At 40.3% G+C, this 14,582-nt stretch overlaps 1 pseudogene; it reads right to left on the bottom strand.

Moving 5' to 3' along the window:
• Positions 1-14,350, bottom strand: part of LOC112247152 — a 49,876-nt pseudogene extending 35,526 nt beyond the window's left edge.
• Between the last annotated feature and the right edge of the window lie 232 nt (positions 14,351-14,582).

Raw genomic sequence — 14,582 nt, forward strand, 5'->3', positions numbered from 1 at the left:
AGTTGGGACACAAGCCTTGGTTGGCAACACTAAACTAGACTGAATAAGGGACTGAGGCTGTAAAACCTAGATGTATCACCTCCTGTTTGGGCTCAAAGGAACGCTGTAAGGATTTTTCATGCCTACCAATCTCCAGGACACTAATTGCTTTGGAACAGCGCTCTAGGGAGCAGTACATTTTCATTAGGTGTTTATTTTCTTTTCAGAATGGTGTTGTTTCATCAGCCATTAAATTAGCCTCTAAACTAGGAGCATCTTTTGAAAACTCCATCAAGAATTCTTAATGCCACAATACCTAGGCATTGTTTCGGGATACATGTGAGGGGGTAACATATAGTATGTAGGCAGGAATACAAGAAAAAACAATGAGTTGAGCACAAGGTTCATTTGTCAGAGGTACAGTAAGTTACTATACCAGAGGTACAGTAAGTTACTATTGAAGAGGTACAGTAAGTTACTATGTCAGAGGTACAGTAAGTTACTATTGAAGAGGTACAGTAAGTTACTATTGAAGAGGTACAGTAAGTTACTATTGAAGGTACAGTAAGTTACTATACCAGAGGTACAGTAAGTGACTATTGAAGAGGTACAGTAAGTTACTATACCAGAGGCACAGTAAGTTACTATTGAAGAGGTACAGTAAGTTACTATGTCAGAGGTACAGTAAGTTACTATGTCAGAGGTATAGTAAGTTACTATTGAAGAGGTACAGTAAGTTACTATTGAAGAGGTACAGTAAGTTACTATTGTTACTATCTTTTTTTGCAGGGTATTGGGTCTCTTTGTGTCTGTATCTACCAGAGGTTTCAGGTCTCTTTGTGTCTGTATCTACCAGAGGTATCAGGTCTCTTTGTGTCTGTATCTACTAGAGGTATCAGGTCTCTTTGTGTCTGTATCTACCAGAGGTATCAGGTCTCTTTGTGTCTGTATCTACCAGAGGTATCGGGTCTCTTTGCGTCTGTATCTACCAGAGGTATCAGGTGTCTTTGTGTCTGTATCTACCAGAGGTATCAGGTCTGTTTGTGTCTGTATCTACCAGAGGTATCAGGTCTCTTTGTGTCTGTATCTACCAGAGGTATCAGATCTCTTTGTGTCTGTATCTACCAGAGGTGCAGGTCTCTTTGCGTCTGTATCTACCAGAGGTATCAGGTCTCTTTGTGTCTGTATCTACCAGAGGTATCAGGTCTCTTTGTGTCTGTATCTACCAGGGGCATCGGCTATTAATGGAGAAGGGTTATTGCCCCAATATACTGTACCAATGTACTGTAACCAATATACTGTATCAATATACTGTATCAATATACTGTATCAATATACTGTACCAATATACTGTACCAATGTACTGTACCCATATATTGTATCAATATACTGTATCAATATACTGTACCAATATACTGTACCAATATACTGTATCAGTATACTGTACCAATATACTATATCAGTATACTGCATCTCTCCCTCGCTGCTATTATGAACCCCCCTGGGTTCGTCCCAAATTGCACCCTGTTTCCTATAATGCACTTCCTTTGACCAGGGACTATAGCGTCCCAAATGGCACCCTGTTCTCTGGTCAATGGAAGTGCCCTGTATATGGAATAGGGTGCTATTTGAGACAACACTGCGTGTTGCAAAGCGTGTCAGTAAAGTCGTCTTGTCAGCGTAATGTCTCCACAGCCTTGATAGATAATGTAGGATACAGCTGGTAAGATATTGATTCATAGTACGTCAGTTTGGTTTAAATGAAGAGGCATAGAATCAGACATGTATTTACATTTGACTCATTTAGTAGACACTCTTATCCAGAGCAACTAGGGTTTAAGAGCCTTGCTCAATGGCACATTGGCAGTTTAAAAAAAAAATAGAATCTAGTCGACTAGGGGACTCAAACCAGCGAACTTCCGATTACTGGCCCAACTCTCTAAACTTCTAGGCCATCTGCAACCCTTTAGAATTAGTGGTTTCATTGCTGATTCAACCGTTCATATTTACAGGGGTGTGAGTGTTCATAGTGCTTGCTGATATGTCATATGTGTGTGTGTATAAAATATGCTGAAAATGTATTGCATGTAGAAATATAGGTTTTACCTTGGTAGTGAAAACGACATTCAATTCCTTAGTGAGGTTTGCATTCCACATTCATAGATCACCTATATGGTTACTCTGCTGAGGCCTGTGTGACTTCAGGAAAGGGGAAATGCATATTTAAGTGGAAAATTAGCAGGTGTTAGCAAACCATTTTACCTAGTTGGCAAAATATGCACAATAAGACTGTTCCCACGGGGATACCTGTTGGGATAGGTCCATAGCAACACATTTAATGTATTAACTCACAATAAAACAGCTCCTACATATACCTGTTTGGAAAGGTCCCTAGCAACACATTTAAAGGATACAAACATAACATTTTAATTGGAAAAGGGATTGTTCGATTTTTTCGTATCTTGCAGATTCTTTAACAATTCCCTTTCTTACTAGGTAATACATCCTCCTACTGCTCGCTTATTCCCCATGTTTTATATGGATCTTAACGTCAGACTGGGTGTCAACCACCAACTGAGAGCCTATAAGCCATCGTGAAAAACAACTGAGTTACTGCCATTGACAGGGAGATGGTGGTGGTATTTCTCTTCCAAGGCGATTGAGGGTGGAATTGAGATATCATTCATGGTAACAGCTGCTGACTCAAACCTCTTGTTAGAATGTTATAAGGAAAAGGGGTCAGGGTTTCGATTTCTTTTGGGTTGTGTCGTATATTTTCAGAGAAAGCAGGTTGATGAGAAGTTGTTTGTTTGGCAGCAATGAGAGGTCGTTTGGATGTCAGTGATGTGGAGAAATCCAAGTGGTCCAAGGAGAAATCCAATGGTACACTGTGATGTATTGGTTTGTGGTGGGTTTATTGAGAGGAACTAAGTTTGACTAATGACTATGACTTAAATGTGCAGGTGGCAAGAGACTGGAATTCATGTTTTTTGACATCCAGATGATTCATTTGGTAGATTTATGAGATTGTCCGAAATTACACGTCAACCAATTGATGATGTGAAAAGTAATTGGATCATCACCCAGATGGTAGAGGGAATTAATGTGAATATCTTTATTAAATACTACATGTATTCGCTTAGCTTTTGATGCGTGTGAAACCAATGATGGAGCGGCAGGTAGCCTAGCGGTTAGAGTCATGTAGCCTAGCGTTTAGAGTCACGTAGCCTAGCGGTTAGAGTCACGTAGCCTAGCGGTTAGAGTCAGGTAGCCTAGCGGTTAGAGTCACGTAGCCTAGTGGTTAGAGTCAGGTAGCCTAGCGGTTAGAGTCACGTAGCCTAGCGGTTAGAGTCACGTAGCCTAGCGTTTAGAGGCAGGAAGCCTAGCGGTTATAGGCAGGTAGCCTAGCGGTTAGAGTCACGTAGCCTAGCGTTTAGAGGCAGGTAGCCTAGCGTTTAGAGGCAGGTAGCCTAGCGGTTAGAGGAAGGTAGCTTAGCGGTTAGAGTCACGTAGCCTAGCGGTTAGAGTCACATAGCCTAGCGGTTAGAGTCACAAAGCCTAGCGGTTAGAGGCAGGTAGCCTAGCGGTTAGAGGCAGGTAGCCTAGCGTTTAGAGGCAGGTAGCCTAGCGGTTAGAGGCAGGTTGCCTAGCAGTTAGAGGCAGGTAGCCTAGCGGTTAGAGGCAGGTAGCCTAGCGGTTAGAGGCAGGTAGCCTAGCGGTTAGAGGCAGGTAGCCTAGCGGTTAGAGGCAGGTAGCCTAGCGGTTAGAGGCAGGTAGCCTAGTGGTTAGAGGCAGGTAGCCTAGCGGTTAGAGCGTTAGACTCGTAACTTGGAAGGTTGCTAGATCAAATCCCAGAGCTGACAAGGTAAAAATCTGTCGTTCTGCCCCTGAACAAGGCAGTTAACCCACTGTTCCTATGCCATCATTGAAAATAAGAATTTGTTCTTAACTTACTTGCCTAGTTAAATAAATGATATATAATAGACAAATTCCACCATGCATTAAAATACATCTCCAATCAACTGTTTATCTCTCCATCCTGGGATAGATATTATTGACTTGATATTACAAGATATATATATTTTAAATACATCATATCTATGTTATCTGATCTGCACTGTACTGTCAACTTGGAAGGTCATTACATTTTTGAGGAGTTCACTAAAACGGCCCCTTATCATGGACCACTGAGGGAGCTCATGGAATTTCATTAGAGATGATTGAGAATAACAGGGGATTTGATCCTCATGATAGAATAGCACAGAGGAACAGGGGATTTGATCCTCATGATAGAATACCACAGAGTAACAGGGGATTTGATCCTCATGGTAGAATACCACAGAGTAACAGGGGATTTGATCCTCATGGTAGAATATCACAGAGTAACAGGGGATTTGATCCTCATGATAGAATAACACAGAGTAACAGGGGATTTGATCCTCATGATAGAATAACACAGAGTAACAGGGGATTTGATCCTCATGATAGCATAACACAGAGTAACAGGGGATTTGATCCTCATGGTAGAATAGCACAGAGTAACAGGGGATTTGATCCTCATGGTAGAATACCACAGAGTAACAGGGGATTTGATCCTCATGATAGAATAACACAGAGTAACAGGGGATTTGATCCTCATGATAGAATAACACAGAGTAACAGGGGATTTGATCCTCATGATAGCATAACACAGAGTAACAGGGGATTTGATCCTCATGGTAGAATACCACCGAGTAACAGGGGATTTGATCCTCATGGTAGAATAGCACAGAGTAACAGGGGATTTGATCCTCATGGTAGAATACCACAGAGTAACAGGGGATTTGATCCTCATGGTAGAATACCACCGAGTAACAGGGGATTTGATCCTCATGGTAGAATAGCACAGAGTAACAGGGGATTTGATCCTCATGATAGAATAACACAGAGTAACAGGGGATTTGATCCTCATGGTAGAATAGCACAGAGTAACAGGGGATTTGATCCTCATGATAGAATACCACAGAGTAACAGGGGATTTGATCCTCATGGTAGAATACCACAGAGTAACAGGGGATTTGATCCTCATGGTAGAATAACACAGAGTAACAGGGGATTTACATAATTTAGCAGACACTCTCATCAAAGCACTTTACAGTAATGAGTGGATACATTTTTTTGTAACTTTTTCCATACTGGTTCCACTCGGGAATCAAACCCACAACCCTGGTGTTTCAAGCGCCAGTCTCAACGAACTGAGCCACAAACGACCATTTGTTCATCTTGGAAGAATAGCATAAAGCAGCGAGAGAAAAATGAATCAGCTGTGTTTTTGATCCTGATTGACCCATTCTGTTTGAGTCCAGATAATTAACATAATAACCAGTTCATTGAACGAGCAGTTCAAGAGTTCTACAGCATTGCCTACCCAAAGACTTTACCATACTAGATATAGTTCACTTAGAGCACTGCCTGCCCACCATCTTCACAACAAAGACTTTACCATATTAGATATAAATTGCCTTCAGAAAGTTATTCAGACCCCTTGACTTTTTCCACATTTTATTAGGTTACAGCCTTATTCTAAAATGGATTAAATAAATAAAAATCATGAAGAATCTACACAAAATACCCCATAATGATAAAGACAGAGGTTCGAAACTGAGCTCAGGTGCATCCTGTTTCCATTGATCATCCTTGAGATGTGTCTTCAACTTCATTGGAGTCCACCTGTGGTAAATTCAATTGATTGGACATGATTTGAAAAGGCACAAACCTGTCTCTTTAAGGTCAAACAGTTATTAGTGCATGTCAGAGGAAAAACCAAGCCATGAGGTCGAAGGAATTGTCTGTAGAGCTTTGAAACAGTCATTGTGTTGAGGAACAGATCTGGGGAAGGGTACCAACAAATTTCTGCAGCATTGAAGGTCCCCAAGAACACAGTGGCCTCCATCATTCTTAAATGGAAGAAGTTTGGAACCACCAAGACTCTTCCTAGAGCTGGCCACCCGACCAAACTGAGCAGTCGGGGAAGAAGGGCCTTGGTCACTCTAACAGAGCTCTGGAGTTCCTCTGTGGAGTTGGAAGAACATTCCAGAAGGACAACCATCTCCACAGCACTCTACCAATCACACCTTTATGTTAGAGTGGCCAGACGGAAGCCACTCCTCAGTAAAAGGCAAATGACAGCCCACTTGGAGTTTGCCAAAAGGGACCTAAAGAATCTCAGACCATGAGAAACAAGATTCTCTGATCTGATGAAACCAAGATTGAACTCTTTGGTCTGAATGCCAAGTGTCACGTCCGGAGGAAACCTGGCATCATCCCTACAGTGAAGCATGAAGGTAGCAGCATCATGCTGTGGGAATGTTTTCAGCAGCAGGGACTGAGACTAGTCAGGATCGAGGCAAAGTAGAGAGAGATCCTTGATGAAAACCTGCACCAGAGCACTCAGGACCTCATACTGAGATGAAAGTTCACCTTCCAACAGGACAATGACCCTAAGCACACAGCCAAGACAACACAGGGGTGGCTTCAGGACAAGTCTCTGAATGTCCTTGAGTGGCCCAGCCAGAGCCCGGACTTGAACCCGATCAAACATCTCTGGAGGGACCTGAAAATAGTAGCTGTGCAGCAACGCTCCCCATCCAACCTGACAGAGCTTGAGAGGACCTTTAGAGAATAATGGGACGGCAGGGTAGCCTAGTGGTTAGAGCGTTGGACTAATGACCGGAAGGTTGCAAGTTCAAACCCCCGAGCTGACAAGGTACAAATCTGTTGTTCTGCCCCTGAACAGGCAGTTAACCCACTGTTCCCAGGCCGTCATTGAAAATAAGAATTTGTTCTTAACTGATTTGCCTGGTTAAATAAAGGTAAAATAAAAATACTCCAAAACTCTCCAAATACAGATGTGCCAAGCTTGTAGCGTCATACCCAGGAAGACTCGAGGCTGTAATCGCTGCCAAAGGTTGTTCAACAAAGTACTGAGTAAATTAGTAAACATTTTTATAAACCCGTTTTTGCTTTATCATTATGGGGTATTGTGTGTAGATTGATGAGGGGAAAAACTATTTAATTCATGTTAGAAAAGGGCTGTAACTTAACAAAAATGTGGGGGGAAAAAAATCAAGGGATTTGGATCATTTCCGAAGACACTGTAGTTCACTACATTAAATAGCATGCAGCCTGAGAGAAAACTTGCTTTTAAATATGTGCTTGTTGATGATGTTTCATATAAACATATAAAATGTTTATATTTACATTTACACTACATGTAATGTTATATTTATGTTTAATTCCAATACAACTCATACTACAATGTTTCACTGATCGAATAAGTGCTGTGTACAGATGAATAATAAAACATAATAATTGAAAACAGATACAGAGTAATCAATACATATTCATGGGAGGAGAGGAGGAGCTAGGTTAGTGATGTAACATCTGTCTATGTGCTGTGTGAGGAGAGGAGGAGCTAGGTTAGTGATGTAACATCTGTCTATGTGCTGTGTGAGGAGAGGAGGAGCTAGGTTAGTGATGTAACATCTGTCTATGTGCTGTGTGAGGAGAGGAGAAGCTAGGTTAGTGATGTAACATCTGTCTATGTGCTGTGTGAGGAGAGGAGAAGCTAGGTTAGTGATGTAACATCTGTCTATGTGCTGTGTGAGGGGAGGACGTGCTAGGTTAGTGATTTAACATCTGTCTAAGTGCTGTGTGAGGGGAGGAGGAGCTAGGTTAGTGACTTAACATCTGTCTATGTGCTGTGTGAGGGGAGGAGGAGCTAGGTTAGTGATTTAACCATTTGTCTATGTCTCAAATCAAATGTTATTTTTCACATGCGCTGAATTTAACATGAAATGCTTGCTTACAAGCCCTATGTAGAGGGAGCACCTGTACCGAGTCAATGTGCGGGGGTACAGGTTAGTAGTGGTAATTGAGGTCATTTGTACATGTACAGTGCCTTGCAAAAGTATTCATCCCCCTTGGCGTTTTTACAATTTTGTTGCATTACAACCTGTAATTTAAATGGATTTTTATTTGGATTTCATGTAAAGGACAAACACTAAATAGTTGTGAAGGGAAATAAAGAAAAAAAAACTTGTCTCAAAAAATTCAAAAAATTCAAAAACGAAAAAGTGGTGTTTGCATATGTATTCACCCCCAGAGTCTGCAACACCACTAAGCAAGCGGCACCACCAAGCAAACAACACCATGAAGACCAACGAGCTCTCCAAACAGGTCAAGGACAAAGTTGTGGAGAGGTACAGATCAGGGTTGGGTTATAAAAAAATATCAGAAACTTTGAACATCCCACATTAAATCCATTATATATAAAAAATTTAAAAAAGAATATGGCACCACAACAAACCTGCTAAGAGAGGGCCGCCCACCAAAATTCATGGACCAGGCAAGGAGGGCATTAATCAGAGAGCCAACAAAAAGACCAAAGATAACCCTGAAGGAGCTGCAAAGCTCCACAGTGGAGATTGGAGTATCTGTCCATGGGACCACTTTAAGCCGTACACTCCACAGAGCTGGGCTTTACGGAAGAGTGGCCAGAAGAAAGCCATTGCTTAAAGAAAAAAATAAGCAAACACGTTTGGTGTTCACCAAAAGGCATGTGGGAGACTCTGTAACTGTATTAATATTGGTAAAACTATTAATATTGGTAACACTATTAATATTGGTAACACTATTAATGTTGGTAACACTATTAATATTGGTAACACTATTAATATTGGTAACAGTCTGTTAATATTGGTAACACTATTAATGTTGGTAACTCTATTAATATTGGTAACTCTATTAATATTGGTAACTCTATTAATATTGGTAACACTATTAATACTGGTAACAGACTATTAATATTGGTAAGATTATATTAAAATTGGTGACTATATTCATATTCATAAAACTATTAATATTGGTAACACTCTATTAATAATGGTAACACTACTAATATTGGTAACACTATTAATATTGGTAACACTCTATTAATATTGGTAACAGTCTATTAATATTGGTAACTCTATTAATATTGGTAACACTATTAATATTGGTAACACTATTGATACTGGTAACACTTTTAATATTGGTAACAGTCTATTAATATTGGTAACACTATTAATATTGGTAACACTATTGATACTGGTAACACTTTTAATATTGGTAACACGTTTAATATTGGTAACAGTCTATTAATATTGGTAACTCTATTAATATTGGTAACACTATTAATATTGGTAACACTATTGATACTGGTAACACTTTTAATATTGGTAACAGTCTATTAATATTGGTAACAGTCTATTGATATTGGTAACAGTCTATTGATATTGGTAACAGTCTATTAACACTATTAATGTTAGACCCCAGTTCCTACATTTGAACTTAAAATTGATTTTATTTACTATGTTACATTTTATCTCTGGGACCCTCAGGATGACAAATCAGAGCAAGATCTTTTTAAAAACCTTTATTTAACTAGGCAAGTCAGTTAAGAACAAATTCTTATTTTCTATGACGGCCTAGGAACACTGTGTTAACTGCCTTGTTCAGGGGCAGAACGACCGTTTTTTACTTTGTCAGCTCGGGGATTCGATCTTGCAACCTTTTTGGTTATTAGACCAACGCTCTAACCACCAGGCTACCCGCCGCCCCAAGATCACTAAATGTAAGTACATTATTTACCTTCAGAGGTGAGTGCATCAAACCAGTTGCCGTGATAAGTGATTTTCTTGTGATTTCTCCTCAAACAATAGCATGGTATTTTTTTCCACTATAATAGCTACTGTTGATTGGACACTGCAGTGAGATTAACAAGCATTTATAAGACATGTCTATGTCCCAGAAAGTTGACTGTTGTACACAACGTCATTCTAGTCACAGTAGCGCACGTTAGCAGCAACCTTCCCGGGTTTAGGGACAACCAAACCTCGTAGAGGATTAAAGGGAAACAGATCCTCTTCATCTCTGATTGGCCTTTAGTGCTTACCTTTCAATAGCAACACCTGTTAACGTCCCTGCGACAACACAAGCAGAACAAGATATCACCCCAGAAATCACCTGGAATATAAAATGAGCTAAAAATTGTACTCAGCAAGATAACACACCCACAAACTCCCAAGTATGTATTTGAACACGATCCTTTTATAGGTTACTTTACGGAAAAAAATATATATGCCAGAGATGAACTAGCAAACGGATAAAGCATAAAAAAGATATATGGGAGTGGGAGTTTAATATCACAATCTGAGATATTACTATGTTTCTGGAGAACAATTGAAAAAAACTATTTTCATAAGAACTGTCATATTTTGATCCTCTAGTGTGGATAATTAATATTCATGCATTTGTTCTTCTCTTTTCTCTCTCTCACTGTTTTATAAGGCCTGTCTGTCTGCCTTTATTCTCTCTCTCTCTCTCTCTCTGTCTCTCTCTCTGTCTCTCTCTCTGTCTCTCTCTCTCTCTCGTTCTCTCTCTGTCTCTCTCTGTCTCTCTCTGTCTTTCTCTCTGTCTCTCTCTCTCTCTGTCTCTCTCTCTCTCTCTGTCTGCCTGTCTGTCTGCCTGTTAGTGTGCTCTCTCCTCTCTCTCTTTCTGTTTTCTAAAGCCTGTCTGTCTGCCTGTGACTGTGTTCTCTCCTCTCTTTGTCTCTCTGTCTGCCTGTCTGTCTGCCTGTGACTGTGTTCTCTCCTCTCTCTGATGTAATGGGTGTTTGTCCTGTAACCACTTTAACTCACAGGATGAATACATTAAAACGTGCACTAAAGTCTCTGTTGCTGCTGTTGTCTGAGCTGAGGACCGTGTTGAGTCAAACTGAATATATATATATACTTCTTTATTCTCACAGGAATAAAGCAAAAGGCTTAGGAAGCCTTATCTGTACAAAAGCACAAAGTCGTCTGTGATACCATGCATGACGACTGTAACATCCAATGAATAATTTTAAGATATTCTATTGGTTTGTGTATCTTTGTCCTGTAGAGTGTGAGTGAACTACACCCCAGGTGAGTTATAAAGGCAGCTGTACCAGTTGGGCTTCAGTAGCTACACAGCTCATTTATTAGCTACTGTATAGTTAATCATGAGGAACTGTATAGTTAATCATGGGGGACTGTATAGTTAATCATGGGGGACTGTATAGTTACTCATGGGGAACTGTATAGTTAATCATGGGGGACTGTATAGTTAATCATGGGGAACTGTATAGTTAATCATGGGGGACTGTATAGTTAATCATGGGGGACTGTATAGTTAATCATGGGGGACTGTATAGTTAATCATGGGGGACTGTATAGTTAATCATGGGGACTGTATAGTTAATCATGGGGAACTGTATAGTTAATCATGGGGGACTGTATAGTTAGGGGGACTTATATCAATCATGGGGGAACTGTATAGTTAATCATGGGGAACTGTATAGTTAATCATCATGGGGAACTGTATAGTTAATCATGGGGGACTGTATAGTTAATCATCATGGGGGGCTGTATAGTTAATCATGGGGAACTGTATAGTCAATCATGGGGAACTGTATAGTTGATCATCCTGGGGAACTGTATAGTTAATCATCATGGTGAACTGTATAGTTAATCATCATGGGGAACTGTATAGTTAATCATGGTGAACTGTATAGTTAATCATGGGGAACTGTATAGTTAATCATGGGGAACTGTATAGTCAATCATCATGGTGAACTGTATAGTTAATTATCATGGGGAACTGTATAATTAATCATGGGGAACTGTATAGTTAATCATCATGGGGAACTGTATAGTTAATCATGGTGAACTGTATAGTTAATCATGGGGAACTGTATAGTTAATCATGGGGAACTGTATAGTTAATCATGGGGGACTGTATAGTTAATCATCATGGGGAACTGTATAGTTAATCATGGTGAACTGTATAGTTAATCATGGGGAACTGTATAGTCAATCATGGGGAACTGTATAGTTAATCATCATGGGGAACTGCATAGTTAATCATGGGGAACTGTATAGTTAATCATCATGGGGAACTGTATAGTTAATCATGGGGAACTGTATAGTTAATCAATAATATGGGGAACTGTATAGTTAATCATGGGGAACTGTATAGTTAATCATGGGGAACTGTATAGTTAATCATCATGGGGAACTGTGTAGTTAATCATGGGGAACTGTATAGTTAATCATCATGGGGAACTGTATAGTTAATCATGGGGAACTGTATAGTTAATCATGGGGAACTGTATAGTTAATCATCATGGGGAACTGTATAGTTAATCATGGGGAACTGTATAGTTAATCATCATGGGGAACTGTGTAGTTAATCATGGGGAACTGTATAGTTAATCATCATGGGGAACTGTATAGTTAATCATGGGGAACTGTATAGTTAATCATCATGGGGAACGGTATAGTTAATCATCATGGGGAACTGTATAGTTAATCATCATGGGGAACTGTATAGTTAATCATCATGGGGAACTGTATAGTTAATCATCATGGGGAACTGTATAGTTAATCATGGGGAAATGTATAGTTAATTATGGGGAACTGTATAGTTAATCATGGGGAATTGTATAGTTAATCATCATTGGGAACTGTATCCATATACAATGGTAACTCATGCTAAAAATTACCCATAAATAAAACAACAAAATACAAAATTAAATCTGATTGTATTTGTATTTGTATTTGACTGACAATAAGTATCGTAATAATGAAACAAATGTTACAAAAATGGACTCACAAAATAATGCAACTCAATTTAGGCTTTCACCTATTTGGAATAATGGCAGACTAACATTTTGCAATTTGTCAATGCAGACTTGTTTTGTGAACCTCCACCATAGCTTACTGCAGTGTTGGAAAAAGTATCCTATTGTCATACATGAGTAAAAGTAGAAAATGACTCAAGTAAAAGTGAAAGTCAACCAGGAAAAATTAATAAAAAATCTAAAAGTATTTGGTTTTAAATATACTAAAGTATTCAAAGTAAATGTAATTGCTAAAAGTGTAAGTCATTTCAAAATATATTAATAAATATATAATTATAATATAATATTAATAAAATATTAAGCAAACCAGGCGGCACCATTTTCTAGTTTTTATTTATTTATGGAAAGCCAAGGGCACACTCCAACACAGACATCATTTACAAATGACGCATGTGTAGGAATGACCAGGGATGTTCTCTTGATAAGTGTGCGAATTAGATCGTTTTCGTGTCCTGCTAAGCATTCAAAATGTAACAAGTACTTTTGGGTGTCAGGGAAAATGTCTGAAGTAAAAGTAAAACCTGTCAACAATATAAATAGTAACGTGAAGTACAGATACCCCAGAAAACAATATACTGTAAGTAATACTTTCCAGTAGTTTTACTTATTGAGTCATTTACACCACTGACCTACTGTGGATGTAAACAAGGTGCTAAAGCAGTCATCTCTTGGAAAATACAACTGCCTCTGGCTTTACCGAACTTGGTTCTTAATCTGACTATGATTGTTTCGACTCAGTTCCATCCATACGTGTCTCTTGCGTTGCCATACCTGTGTCTTGCTTCCGTCTCCGAGGACTCCTCTACACTCTTCACATTCTCCCGGCTGCTCTTGGAGCAGTCCTCCTTCCTGGTGTTGTTAGGTGAGCTGCTGTTCTTAGGCAGCTCGTGGCCACCTTGCTGCTGCAGGTGCTGAATAATGTTCTGCTGGTGCCATGATTGATTACTGGCTCTGACATAGACAGGCGTGGGGGCCAGGATACTATGGACCGGACTGTTGCTGTTCTGCTTCCAGAGTCCCCCTCCGCTGCCACCTCTGTCCCGGGAGTGACTCTTCAGCCTGCCCTGGACTGGGGTCCCTCTGTGATCAAAGCTCCCCTGGAGGTAACCTACTCCTCCTCCTCCTCCTCCACCTCCTCCTCCACCTCCTCCTCCTCCTCCTCCTCCACCACCAGCAGAACTCTGGGATGAATGACTAAACCAGCGCCAACGCAGCCTGAGGATCTGTTTCACGTCAAACTCTTTCTTCCCCGACATCCTCCTCTCTTTCTTTCTTCCTCTCTTTCTTTCTTTTTAGAGATGAAGAAGGCAGCAGCAGTCAAATGCACTAGTGTAGAATCCCCCTAAAACATGGAGGAGGGTAATGAAAAAGGAGCCTATGAATTCGGTTCCAGTATGTTCAGTACTGTACGCCTTCCTCCTCCTTTTGTCTTCTTCCTCTTCCTCCTCCTTTTGTCTTCTTCCTCCTCCTCCGTTGTTCTTTTAGTGGAGGGCAAGAAGGTAACAGTCTTCTCTCTCTCTGCAGCTTTTGTCTCCCTGTGCCTGGGCTTATTTTCCTCCTCCCTCCAACTCTCTCTCTCTATGCCCCTCTTCTCTATGGCTCTCTCTCTCTCTCCCTCTCTCTCCCTCTCTATGTCTCTCTCTCTCTTTCTCTCTATGGCTCTCTCTCTCCCTCTCTCTCCCTCTGTCTCTCTCTCTCTCACACTCTCTCTCTCTCCCTCTCTCTCTCTATGTCTCTCTCTCTCTCTCTCTATGTCTCTCTCTCTCTATGTCTCTCTCTCTCTATGTCTCTCTCTCTCTATGTCTCTCTCCCTCTCTCTCTCTATGTCTCTCTCTCTCTATGTCTCTCTCTCTCTCTATGT

This window comes from Oncorhynchus tshawytscha, linkage group LG08 (genome assembly GCF_018296145.1).
Source record: "Oncorhynchus tshawytscha isolate Ot180627B linkage group LG08, Otsh_v2.0, whole genome shotgun sequence".
Taxonomy (NCBI): Eukaryota; Metazoa; Chordata; class Actinopteri; order Salmoniformes; family Salmonidae; genus Oncorhynchus; species Oncorhynchus tshawytscha.